We start from the raw sequence: 12,080 nt of genomic DNA, 5'->3' as shown, positions 1-12,080 counted from the left end.
AAAAGGGGGTGAGACAGTTCCTGGGGCTGGCTGGCTATTATCGTAGGTTTATACCTAATTATTCGGACGTCACCAGCCCGCTGACTGATCTCACTAAAAAGGGGGCTCCAGATCCGGTCCAGTGGACGGAGCAGTGCCAGCGGGCTTTCTCTGAGGTAAAGGCTGCACTGTGTGGGGGGCCACTTTTGCACTCCCCTGACTTCTCTCTCCCTTTTTTGTTACAGACGGATGCATCGGACAGAGGGCTGGGGGCTGTTTTGTCCCAGCAGGTGGGGGAAGAGGACCGCCCAGTGTTATACATCAGCCGAAAGCTGTCAGTGCGTGAGGGGCGCTACAGCACCATTGAGAAAGAGTGCCTGGCGATCAAGTGGGCGGTCCTCACCCTCCGTTACTACCTGCTGGGGCGCTCTTTCACCCTCTGTTCGGACCACGCGCCCCTCCAGTGGCTCCACCGCATGAAGGATGCCAACGCGCGGATCACCCGTTGGTATCTGGCGCTCCAACCTTTCAACTTCAAGGTGGTCCACAGGCCGGGGGCGCAGATGGTCGTGGTGGACTTCCTCTCCCGTCAAGGGGGGGGGGAGTCGGCTGCGGACCGGACGGGCGCCCGGCCTGAGTCGGGCGGTGGGGGTAGGTGGCAGCAGGGGCGTGGTCAAGCGCCAGTCTGTGACAGGAGGGCGGAGTTGGGGAAGGTAAGTGGCAGAATCGCTTCACCTGAGTGTAATTAACCTGTGTTTTGTGTGTGTTCTCCCCAGTAAACCGCGCCCTATTTAAGGAGGGAGAGTGAGAGCGGAGGGGAGCTCACCGAGAGGAGATTAACGAGTGTGCGTGTGTGTGAATCTCGGAGTGTTGCTTGGTGTGTGCCCAACTGAAAAGTGCGGCAATAAAAGCACGATATTTAATCCTGATCTCTGTCCTGCCGTCTTCTGTGCTCCACCCACACGTTAAACCCACTACAGTCATCTATGTTCTATTCTGAATAAAATATGGAATTTTGAAACTTCCACATCATTGCATTCTGTTTTTATTTAGAATTTGTACTTTGTCCCAACTTTTTTGGAATCGGAGTTGTACTACTATTGACGTTTAAAGCACTAAATGGTTTTGCACCACAGTACCTGAGTGAACTTCTGCTCCTCTATGACCCGCCGCACTTACTTAGATCAAAAGGTGCAGGCTACATCAGGGGGCAGAGCCTTTTCTTAGAAAGCCCCACAGTTATGGAATAGCCTTCCAAGTAATGTTCAGGAATCAGACACAGTCTCAGCATTTAAGTCTAGGCTGAAAACATATCTGTTTAGTCAAGTCTTTTGTTAATGGTGTTTATGAGGTAAAGGTGTATATCTGGAGGGTCCTCAGACATAAAGTGTTTTGGTATACTGGGATGTATGGATGCTGTCAGTCCCCACTCACTTGCTCACTTGAGTTTGTTGACGGTGTAGTGGCTGGCTGCTTTATGTCCTGGGGCTCCCTCATGCCTGTGTTACCTTCTGGCTCTCCCCTTTTAGTTATGCTGTCATAGTTAGTTGCCGGAGTCCCTACTTGTACTCAGTGCAATATGTATATTGTTCCTACTTATTCAGGTGACATTGGGCATACCTAACAACCTGTGTTTTCTCTCCCTCTCTCTCTCTCTCTCCCCCCCCCCAAATCTGTCCCTCTGAGTTACATGGAGTCAACAGGAAATCTTTTGGTGGAGAGGGTGGAGACCTCGACTGGCTCTCGTAGCCTGCAGGGAATCGGCCGTCAGACATTCTGTCACATGTCCCAGACCCGGTGAAATGTAACTGAATTGTCTTGGCCAGCCCTAAGGGTCCCATCTGCATCCCATCATTGCTGAGGAGTGTGCTCCCATCACCCAATCAAGCATCCAGCCAGAGCAGGTCATGATATTATTTAACCATATTAACATGCCATTGTTCTGTATTATGCCTGATGTCAAGACTCTCATCTCTGCGAGCCTACCACACAGACTTAATACTTGTGTCATTTTTAAGGCATACCTAACAACCTGTGTGTCCCCCCCCCAAATCTGTCCCTTTGAGTTACATGTCGGTCCTGAGATCGAGATGCTGACCTCTTCTGCTCCTCAGACCTGCTTGATCCATCCTGGTGCCCTGTGTCTGGTTGGAGTCTCATCACATCACTCCTGTGGAGGATGGCCCCATGAGGACAGTTGAAAGTCACACCTGGAGGACGCTCTGGACTCTTACAGTAATGCTTTTATGGCTGAGGACTACAGTTGACTTGCTAACTTTAGGACTGCAGTTGTCATGAACAGTTTTGCACTCAAGTTTCCATCAATGGAGAGTTACAACATCAACAAAACTGTCTTCATGTTAAAACTGTTAATATTATAGTCATGCTGTCTGTTGTTGCCCAAATGAGGATGGGTTCCCTTTTGAGTCTGGTTCCTCTCGAGGTTTCTTCCTCATGTCATCTGAGGGAGTTTTTCCTTGCCACCGTCGCCGCAAGCTTGCTCATTGGGGATAGATTAGGGATAAAATTAGCTCATGTTTTAAGTCATTCAAATTCTGTAAAACTGCTTTGCAACAATGTTTATTGTTAAAAGTGCTATACAAATAAACTTGACTTGACACAAAAATGAAGATGTTTAGGAAGTCCCTTAAGACATTGTTAACGAGTGCCTGGAAGACTGTGGGCGCGTTGGTCAGGCCAAAAGGGACCACGAGATACTCGTAGTGACCAGTGGTGGTGTTAAAGGCTGACAAGATGGTATGCATTGCGTAGATCTAGCTCGGTAAATACCTTGGCTCCCTGGAGTAGTTTAAAGGCCGTGGTCATGAGCGGTAGTGGGTCGCAGTTCTTGGCCATGATGGTGTTGAGACCCCGATAGTCAATGCAGGGGCAGAGCGACTTGCCCTTTTCCATGAAGAAGAATCCCGCCCTTGCTGGGGAGGAGGAAGGGCGGATGGTCCCAGCTGCCAAAGATTCTGAGATGTACTTCTCCATGGCTTGCCTTTTGATGGGAGAGAGAGAGTAGAGTTGTCCTTTGGGTGGCACTGTCCTGGGTAGGAGGTTGATTCCACAGTCATACAGTCTGTGAGGAGGGAGAGACACTGTTTGGGTCCTGCTGAAAATGAGTTTGAGATCCAGATATTCCAAAGGCATGTGAGAGAGGTTGGGGAACTCGCTGGCTAAAGACTGTGGTGGTTTGGCGGGAGGCAGAGCGGAGTTCAGACAGGAAGCTAAGCAGGACTGGCTCCAGCCTAGGATGGTGTTGTCAGCCCAGTTAAGGTGGGGGTTGTGCTGTGTTAACCATGGTAATCCTAGGAAGATGGGTACATGGGGGTTGTTCATGATGTGAAGCTGGACGTTTTCTGAGTGGTTACTGGAAATCTTTTGGGTGAGCAGGGTGGTAAGGTGGGTGATGCTGGTCAAGCTGGTGCCATTGAGTGTCAGGACAGTGAAAAGGACGTCAAGAGCAAGTAGCGGGATTCCCAGACACTTGGCGGTGGCGGAGCAGATCAGGTTCCTGTCTGCCCCTGAGTCAGTGAGGGCCTGGAGGTGGTGATGCTGGTTGTTACAGATAATGATAACAGGAAGTAACAGACGATTAGCGGGGAACTGGTTCCGAGCGTTGCCCACCAGGGCCCCTTGATTCACTGGTGGGCTCATCCTTTTAGCAGGCAGTCTCAGCAGATGTTTCCCAGCTGACCACAGTAGAAGTAGGCCCCTGTGCTCCACTGGCGATGTCGTTCCTCCGCTGACACCCGAACCCAGTCTACCTGCATGGGTTCGACGGACGCGGCAGGAGGTAGAGAGGAGGTGAAGCTGGGGCATTTCTTCTCTCTCCTCCATTGCTGGATCCAAGCGTCAATGCGGTTGGCAAGGTCCATGAGGCTGGAGAGGTCTGACGGCAGTTCCTGTGATACTAATTCGTCCTTGATGGCGTCGGACAAGCCGTGCAGGAAAGTGTCGATCTGGGCACTCTTATTCCAACCACACAAAGCCGCCAATGTCCGGAACTCGATGGTGTAATCCAAGGAAGACTGGGACCCCTGCCGCAGCTTCATGAGCTCTCTGGCTGCCTCCTGGCCAGACAGAGAGCGGTCGAAAGTTCACCTCATCTCCTCAGAGAAATACTTGAAACTGGAACAAAAGGGTGCATTGGCATCCCAGACCACTGTTCCCCACTCTCTGGCCTTGCTGGTGAGAAGCGTTATTGTATATGCTACCTGGGAGCATTCTGTGGGGAAGGCCAGAGGTTGCAGCTCTAGGATCAACGAACATGGAGACAAAAATGATCTGCAAGTACCTGGTTCTCCATTGTAGGGCTGAGGCACTGGAAGTCTCAGTTTGTGGAGAAAGGCGGTGGCAGGAGTTGAAGTAGGAGACAGCTGGGCAGGGGTAGGCATGGCTTGACAGTGCTGCATCTGCATGGTGAGAAGGTTGAGTGAGTTGGACAGGGTGGCGAGGTTCTGGGTAATTTGTTGTAGGGCTTGTTAATGGGTCCCGAGGAGAGTCCCTTGCTGCTGGATGGCCATTCTCAGATGGGCGAGTTCCACTGGATCTATGTTGGCCAGAACGTACTGTTAGGATTGATGGAGGTATGATGAAGTTAGGATCCAAGAGCAGAACACGGACAGTAATCCAATAATATGATTTAATTCAGGGAAGCAAAAAGGTAAACAAACAGGACAAAAAACAAATGGCAAAAATAGTCTGGACAAAATGAGAACAAATTTGACAAAAACATGAGACAGGCAAAGACAAAAATGCTAATGCAAAAAACCATGAACAAGAAAAGACCTTTATTGCAAGAAACCATGAACCAGAAATAACCCTTAGTGCAAAAAACCATGAACCAGAAGAATGCGAGTGCAAACACCATGAACAAGAAAAAGTCGCTCGAGAGAAAAACCATGAGAAGCAAGAGAGGCACAAAAACAGCTAGAGAAGCAAATGAGACATTCTGGCAAAGTCAGAGTCTGAGAACAGCCTTTAAATAAGTACCAACAAAAACCAGGAAGTGAGTTCAAGAGAGAAGGAATTCCTGTCCCGGATCCAGATCGGCACTGGTATGAGAGATCCATAATCTCTGGAGTGGATGTCCGGGGCGGAGCATGACACATAGGACCTACAAAAACAATTCCAAAAATGTTCAGACACTGTGTAAACTGTAAATAATAAGAGAATGCATTAATTTGCAAATCATGGAAACTCTATAGTTCATTGAAAATAGTCCAAAGACAACACATCAAATGTTGAAACTGAGAAATTTTATTGTTTTGTGAAAAATATATGCTCATTTTGAATTTGATGTCAGCAACACATTTCAAAAAAGTTGGGACAGGGGCATGTTGACCACCTCGACTTTTAACAGCACTCTGTAAATGTTTGGGAACTGAAGAGACCAATTGCTGTAGTTTTGAAAGAGGATGTTAGGGTTTTGCTGAGATTCAAACCCAGGTTGCTGGTGTAGTGATCTAGCAAACCCCAACTAGGCCACCAGGGAATTGACTTAAGTGCAGAGGCATGAGACGATAGTAGAGTACAAAAAAAAAAGTTTATTTACAGAGTAAAAAATCCAAGGCAAAAAAAAAAAAGTATGATCCAAAGGTTCAAAGTCCAAAAATGAGAAAAGAAGAGGCAAAATGCAAAATGCTGAGAAGAGCCAAAAAGGTAGTACAAAGTCCAAAGATAAGAAAAGAAAAGGCAAAATGCAAAATGCTCAGAAGATCCAAAAAGGTAGAACAAAATCCAAAGAAAACAAAATACCAAAAAACACAAGAGCATAAGCAAGGTACACGGGACAGAGGAAACAAACCATAGGTAGCACAAAGACTTCATGACTGGGGACCAAACTGAGGAAGTATTTATACACAAGCTAAATGGGAAACAGGTGACAATAATGAGGACTAAACAGGCAATCACAACAAACACAAAACACAGAAGCAGTGGCGACCTCTAGAGGCCCAAAACAAACATGACAAGAAAAAAAAAACATAACAGCGGCCTCTAGAGGCCAAGACAGTCCCCAGTCCTAACAGGACCCCCCCCCCCCCCCTCAAGGAGCGTCTCCTGACGTTCCCAGGGCAATCCGGATGGGCTGAATGGAAGTCCCGACAAAGTTCTTTATCTAATACATCCCAAGCGGGGATCTAGCAGCGCTCCTCAGGGCCATAGCCCTCCCAGTCCACTAAATATTGGAGCCCACCGCGGACCCGGCGGGAGTCAAGCAGGCGGCGCACAGTGAACACAGTCTGACCCTGGAGGATGCGGGGGGGGATTCCTAGGGGCAGGGGCATACGTGGACAACAGTACGGGCCACAACAGGGAAACATGGAATGTGGGGTTGATCCTTAGCATCCGTGGTAACTGGAGCCGGTAGGAGACAGGGTTCACCCTGAATACAACTTTGAAGGGACCAACGTAGCAAGGAGCAAGCTTGCGATTCTCCACCCGCAGCGGAAGGTCCTTGGCGGACAGCCAAACCCGCTGCCCAGGGCAGAAAACGTGGGCAGGCCTTCTATGGCGGTTGGCCTGAGTCTGGTTGGACCTGGAAGTCTGGATGAGGGTCATCCTGACCTTGCTCCAGGTCTTGCGACACCGTCTCACATATTGGTTGACCGAGGGTACCCCAGCATCCTCCTTCTGGTTCGGGAACAGAGGTGGCTGGAACCCGAATTGGCACTGGAATGGCGACAGCTTGGTGGCCGATGACTGCAGGGTGTTGTGGGCATACTCTGCCCATGGCAGCCAGGTGCTCCACGATGTCGGGTTATCCATCACCAGGCCTCGCAGGGTGGTTTCCAGGTCCTGGTTGAGCCTCTCCATCTGGCCATTGGACTGGGGGTGGAACCCAGAGGAGAGGCTGGCAGTGGCCCCAATGAGCTTGCAGAACCCGTGCCACACTCGGGAGGAGAACTGGGGCCCCCGGTATGAGACAATGTCCTGTGGGAGCCCAAAGACTCGGAAGACATGAGTAAATATTAGTTTGGCTGTTTCAAGGGCAGAAGGGAGCTTGCACAGTGGTATGAAGTGGCAGGCCTTAGAGAATCTGTCGACTATGACTAAAATGACAGTGTTACCTTGAGAGTCAGGAAGGCCCATGATGAAGTCGACCACCACATGGGACCAGGGATGCCGGGGAATAGGCAGAGGATGCAGGAGACCCTGGGGACGCTGTCGTGGGTTCTTGGTTCTGGTGCAAACATCACAGGACAGGACGAATGACCTCACTTCCTTCTCCATGCTCGGCCACCAGAAGCATCTTTTCAAGAAGTCCAGGGTCCTCCGAGCTCCCAGGTGGGTGGTGAGAGGGGATGAGTGACCCCACTGGAGAACCTTGGCCCGGGCTTGACGAGTGACATACAAGAGGCCCGGTGGCCCCGTCCCAGGACCAGGGTCCTGGCGTTGAGCCCGTCGGAAGACCTCCTCGACACCCCAGCAGACAGGGGCCACAATCCGGGACACAGGGATGATAGGCCCAACTTCACTCTCCCTGTTGGTGGCAGAGAACAGCCTGGAAAGCGCGTCAGGCTTGGTGTTCTTAGAGCCGGGGCGGTACAATAGGGTGAAGTTAAATTGACTGAAAAACAGGGCCCACCTAGCCTGTCGTGGGTTCAGTCTCTTGGCTTGCTGGAGGTACTCCAGGTTCTTGTGGTCTGTCCAAACCAGGAATGGATGTTGTGCTCCCTCCAGCCAGTGCCTCCACTCCTCAAGGGCCAGTTTGACTGCTAGCAGTTCTCGGTCCCCCACATCATAGCGGGACTCCGCAGGGCTCAGGTGGTGGGAGAAGTATGCACAGGGGTGCAACTTCCCCTCCGAGCGTTGAGAGAGAACCGCGCCGACACCACTGTCCGGGGCGTCCACCTCGACGATGAATGGTTGAGAAGTGTCTGGGAGGACCAGAATGGGTGCCATGCAGAAGCGGTGCTTGAGGTCCTTAAACGCCTTTTCCGCCTGAGGAGACTAGACATAAGATCCACCAGTCCTTTTGGTGAGATCCGACATGGGTGCTGCTACGGAACTGAAGTTCCTGACGGACTTGCGGTAGAAGTTAGCGAATCCTAAGAACCGCTGCACCTCCTTAACGGACTTGGGAGTGGGCCAGTCCCGGACGGCCAGGGTCTTGGCTGGGTCCATTTGGAGTTGTCCCGTCCCTACAATAAATCCCAGGAAGGAGACCTCGGGGATATGAAATTCGCATTTCTGGGCCTTAGCAAACAGATTGTTCCGTAGCAGCCTCTGGAGAACCTGGCGGACATGGTGGCGGTGCTCCCGCAAGGTCTTAGAAAATATCAAGACGTCATCAAGGTAGACGAAAACGTACTGATTGATCATATCCCTCAAGACATTGTTGATAAGGGCCTGAAATACAACTGCCGCATTGGTGAGTCCGAAGGGCATAACTTGGTACTCGTAGTGCCCTGATGGGGTGTTAAAGGCAGTCTTCCACTCATCTCCCTGTTGGATGCGGATGAGGTGATATGCATTCCGTAAGTCCAACTTGGTGAAGACAGTGGTGCCTTGGAGCAGATTGAACGCTGTGGACATCAGCAGAAGGGGATAGCGGTTGCGCACAGTGATCTTGTTCAGGCCCCTGTAATCAATACACGGCCAGAGCCCCCCATCCTTCTTACTGACAAAGAAGAAGCCGGCACCAGCGGTTGAGGTGGAGGGTCAAATGAACCCAGAGGCCAAGGCGTCCTTGATGTACTCCTCCATGGCCTTGCGTTCTGGCTGAGAGAGGGAAAACAGTCTGCCGCGAGGAGGGGTAGCCCCAGGGAGCAAGTCGATGGCACAGTCATAGGCACGGTGCGGAGGAAGAACGGCAGCCCTGCTCTTGCTGAAAACTTCTTTGAGATCCCAGTACTCTGTGGGAACTTGAGATAACTCGGTGAGATCAGGAGGCTTGGCAGGAGACACAGGAGAGCTAGAGAGCAGACAAGAGGCATAGCATGCAGGACCCCACTCCACAACCTGGCTAGTGACCCAGTCTATACAAGGGTTGTGGCGGGTAAGCCAAGGAAGACCTAGAATAACTGGGAACTCTGGTGAATGAATCAGGTGCAGGGATATTTCTTCCTTGTGACCTTGAGACTGGAGGAAGACTGGAGAAGTTACTTGGGTGACTCTTCCCTCACCTAAGGCTTGGCCATCCAGGGCAGACACAGACAGTGGGACTTCAAGAGGCGCAGTTGGGACATTGATACTTTGGGCGAAGTGGACATCCATAAAGTTTCAAGCTGCCCCGGAGTCTAACAAGGCCTGGCAAGAGTGGATGGACTCACCCCAGGAGATGGAGACCGGGATGTAGACTCCTTGGCCAGGGAGTTCAGGAGACGGTAGGCCCCGTCACAACCCTCCCTCGGCTGGACGGGGCGGTTCTTTTCCCGAGAGCTCGGGACATGATGCTCGGAAATGGCCAGGCTTACCACAGTAGATGCAGCACTTGTCCCTCCTTCTGCGCTCCCTCTCAGATCCAGAGAGACAAGTACGGCCCACTTGCATGGGCTCCGGACAGTCACTGGAGGAGGTAGACGGGTTCCAAGTTGAGGCAGTGAGGCCAGGGAGGCTCAGGACTTGGTGACACTCTCTAATCCTGTTGTCAAGACGAATGGCATGTGAAATCAGTGTTTCGAGGTCACTTGGGCATCCGATAGAGGCCAGACCATCTTTGATGGGGTCAGACAGACCATGGTGGAAGGCTGAAACCAGGGCAGTCTCGTTCCATCCACTTACTGCTGCGAGTGTCCGGAATGAAATGGCGTAGTCTGCGACACTTTCTCCTTGCCGGATGGACATGAGCTTTCTGGCTGCATCTTTACTGATGTCTGCTTGATCGAAGACATGAAGCATCTCCTCCATAAACAGCTGGAAATCAGAGCACTCAGGTCCCTGTCTCTGCCAGATGGCTGTTGCCCAAGCTCGTGCCTTACCAGCTAACAAGGTTATCACAAAGGCAATCTTGCGGCGATCCATAGTGTAGGTGGTGGGCTGGAGCTCAAAGGTGAGTTGGCACTGGGTAAGGAACTCCTGGCACTCACTGTGCTTGCCGTCATACCTCTGTGGTGCAGGAAGGCTGGGTTCGAGAGGTGAAGGAGGCAGCGTGGCAGGAGGCACTGGAGCGGATGGTGGAGCAGGAGCAGAATCAGGCAGAGGAGATGGGGGCAGAGAAGTCAGCTGTGCCAGGGTTTTCCCAATTTGCTGAAGCAGTACCTCGTGGTGAGCAAGGGTCTCACGTTGGCTTGCAAGAGTTCGTCCATGAGTGTCCATGGTAGCTCCGAAGCGTGTTAAAGTGGCCATAATTCCCTGAAGGTTAGCCGGGTAGACAGTTGAAGAAGCCTCTGCTGAGTCGGTCATGACGGAGACTTTCTGTTAGGGTTTTGCTGAGATTCGAACCCAGGTCGCTAGTGTAGTGATCCAGCAAACCCCCACTAGGCCACCAGGGGATTGACTCAAGTGCAGAGGCGTGAGACGATAGTAGAGTACAAAAAAAAAAAACAGTTTATTTACAGAGTAAAAAATCCAAGGCAAAAAAAAAAAAAGTATGATCCAAAGGTTCAAAATCCAAAAATGAGAAAAGAAGAGGCAAAATGCAAAACGCTCAGAAGATCCAAAAAGGTAGTACAAAGTCCAAAGATAAGAAAAGAAAGGCAAAATGCAAAATGCTCAGAAGATCCAAAAAGGTAGAACAAAATCCAAAGAAAACAAAATACCAAAAAACACAAGAGCATAAGCAAGGTACACAGGACAGAGGAAACAAACTATAGGTAGCACAAAGACTCCGTGACTGGACCAAACCGAGGAAGTATTTATACACAAGCTAAATGTGAAACAGGTGACAATAATGAGGACTAAACAGGCAATCAAAACAAACACAAAACACAGAAGCAGTGGCGACCTCTAGAGGCCCAAAACAAACATGACAAGAAAAAAAACATAACAGCGGCCTCTAGAGGCCAAGACAGTCCCCAGTCCTAACAGAAGAATGTTTTCCCATTCTTCCATGATATACAATTTAAGTTGCTCAACAGTTTGGGGTCTCCTTTGTCATATTTTGCACTTCATAATGTGCCAAATGTTTTAAATGGCAGACAGGTCTGGACTGCACGCAGGCCAGTTTAGCATCCAGACTCTCTTACTATGGAGCCATGCAGTTTTAATATGTGCAGAAAGCAGTTTGGCATTGTCTTGCTGAAAGAAGGAAGGCCTTTGCTGAAAAAGATTTTGTCTCTATGGCAGCATATTGCTCTGAAACATGTACAGTGGCATGCAAAAGTTTGGGCACCCTTGCTGAAAATGTCTGTTACTGTGAATAGTTAAGTGAGCAGAAGATGAACTGAACACCAAAAGGCATAAAGGTAAAGACAAGACATTTCTTTTCAGCGTTTTATGCGAGATTTTTGTATTATTTTTGTTTTGTACAATTGGAGAGTGAAAAAAGAAAAGGAACACCTTGTGAAAGTTTGGGCACCCCAATACATTTGAGTTCTCAGGTAACTTTTACCAAGGTTCCAGACCTTAGTTAGCTTATTGAGCTGTGGTTTGTTCAAATTCTTCATTAGGAAAGGTCAGATGATGCAGATTTCAAAGCTGTATAAATTCTCTGACTCCTCAAATTTGTCCCTAAAATCAACAGCCATGGGCTCCTCTAAGCAACTCCCTAGCATTCTGAATAATAAAATAATTGATGCTCACAAAGCAGGAGAAGGCTACAAGAACATAGCAAGGTATTTTCAGGTAGCTGTTTCCTCAGATCATAATGTTTTTAAGAAATGGCAGTTAACAGAAACAGTGGAGATCAAGGTGAGGTCTGGAAGATGAAGAAAACTTTCTGAAAGAACTGCTCATTGGATTGCTAGCAAATAAAAACCCTTGTTTGACTGCAAAAGACCTTCAGAAAGATTTAGCAGACACTGGAGTGGTGGTGCACTGTTCTACTATGCAACAACAACTGAACAAATATGACCTTCATGAGAGAGTCATCAGAAGAAAACCTTTCCTGTGTCCGAGCCACAAAATTCAGTGTCTGAAGTTTGCAAATGAACATCTAAGCAAGCCTGATGCATTTTGGAAACAAGTCCTGTGGACCGATGAAATCAAAATAG

Source organism: Neoarius graeffei, chromosome 23, assembly GCF_027579695.1.
Source record: "Neoarius graeffei isolate fNeoGra1 chromosome 23, fNeoGra1.pri, whole genome shotgun sequence".
In the NCBI taxonomy this organism is placed as follows: Eukaryota; Metazoa; Chordata; class Actinopteri; order Siluriformes; family Ariidae; genus Neoarius; species Neoarius graeffei.
Note: the sequence above shows the minus strand (reverse complement) of the source record.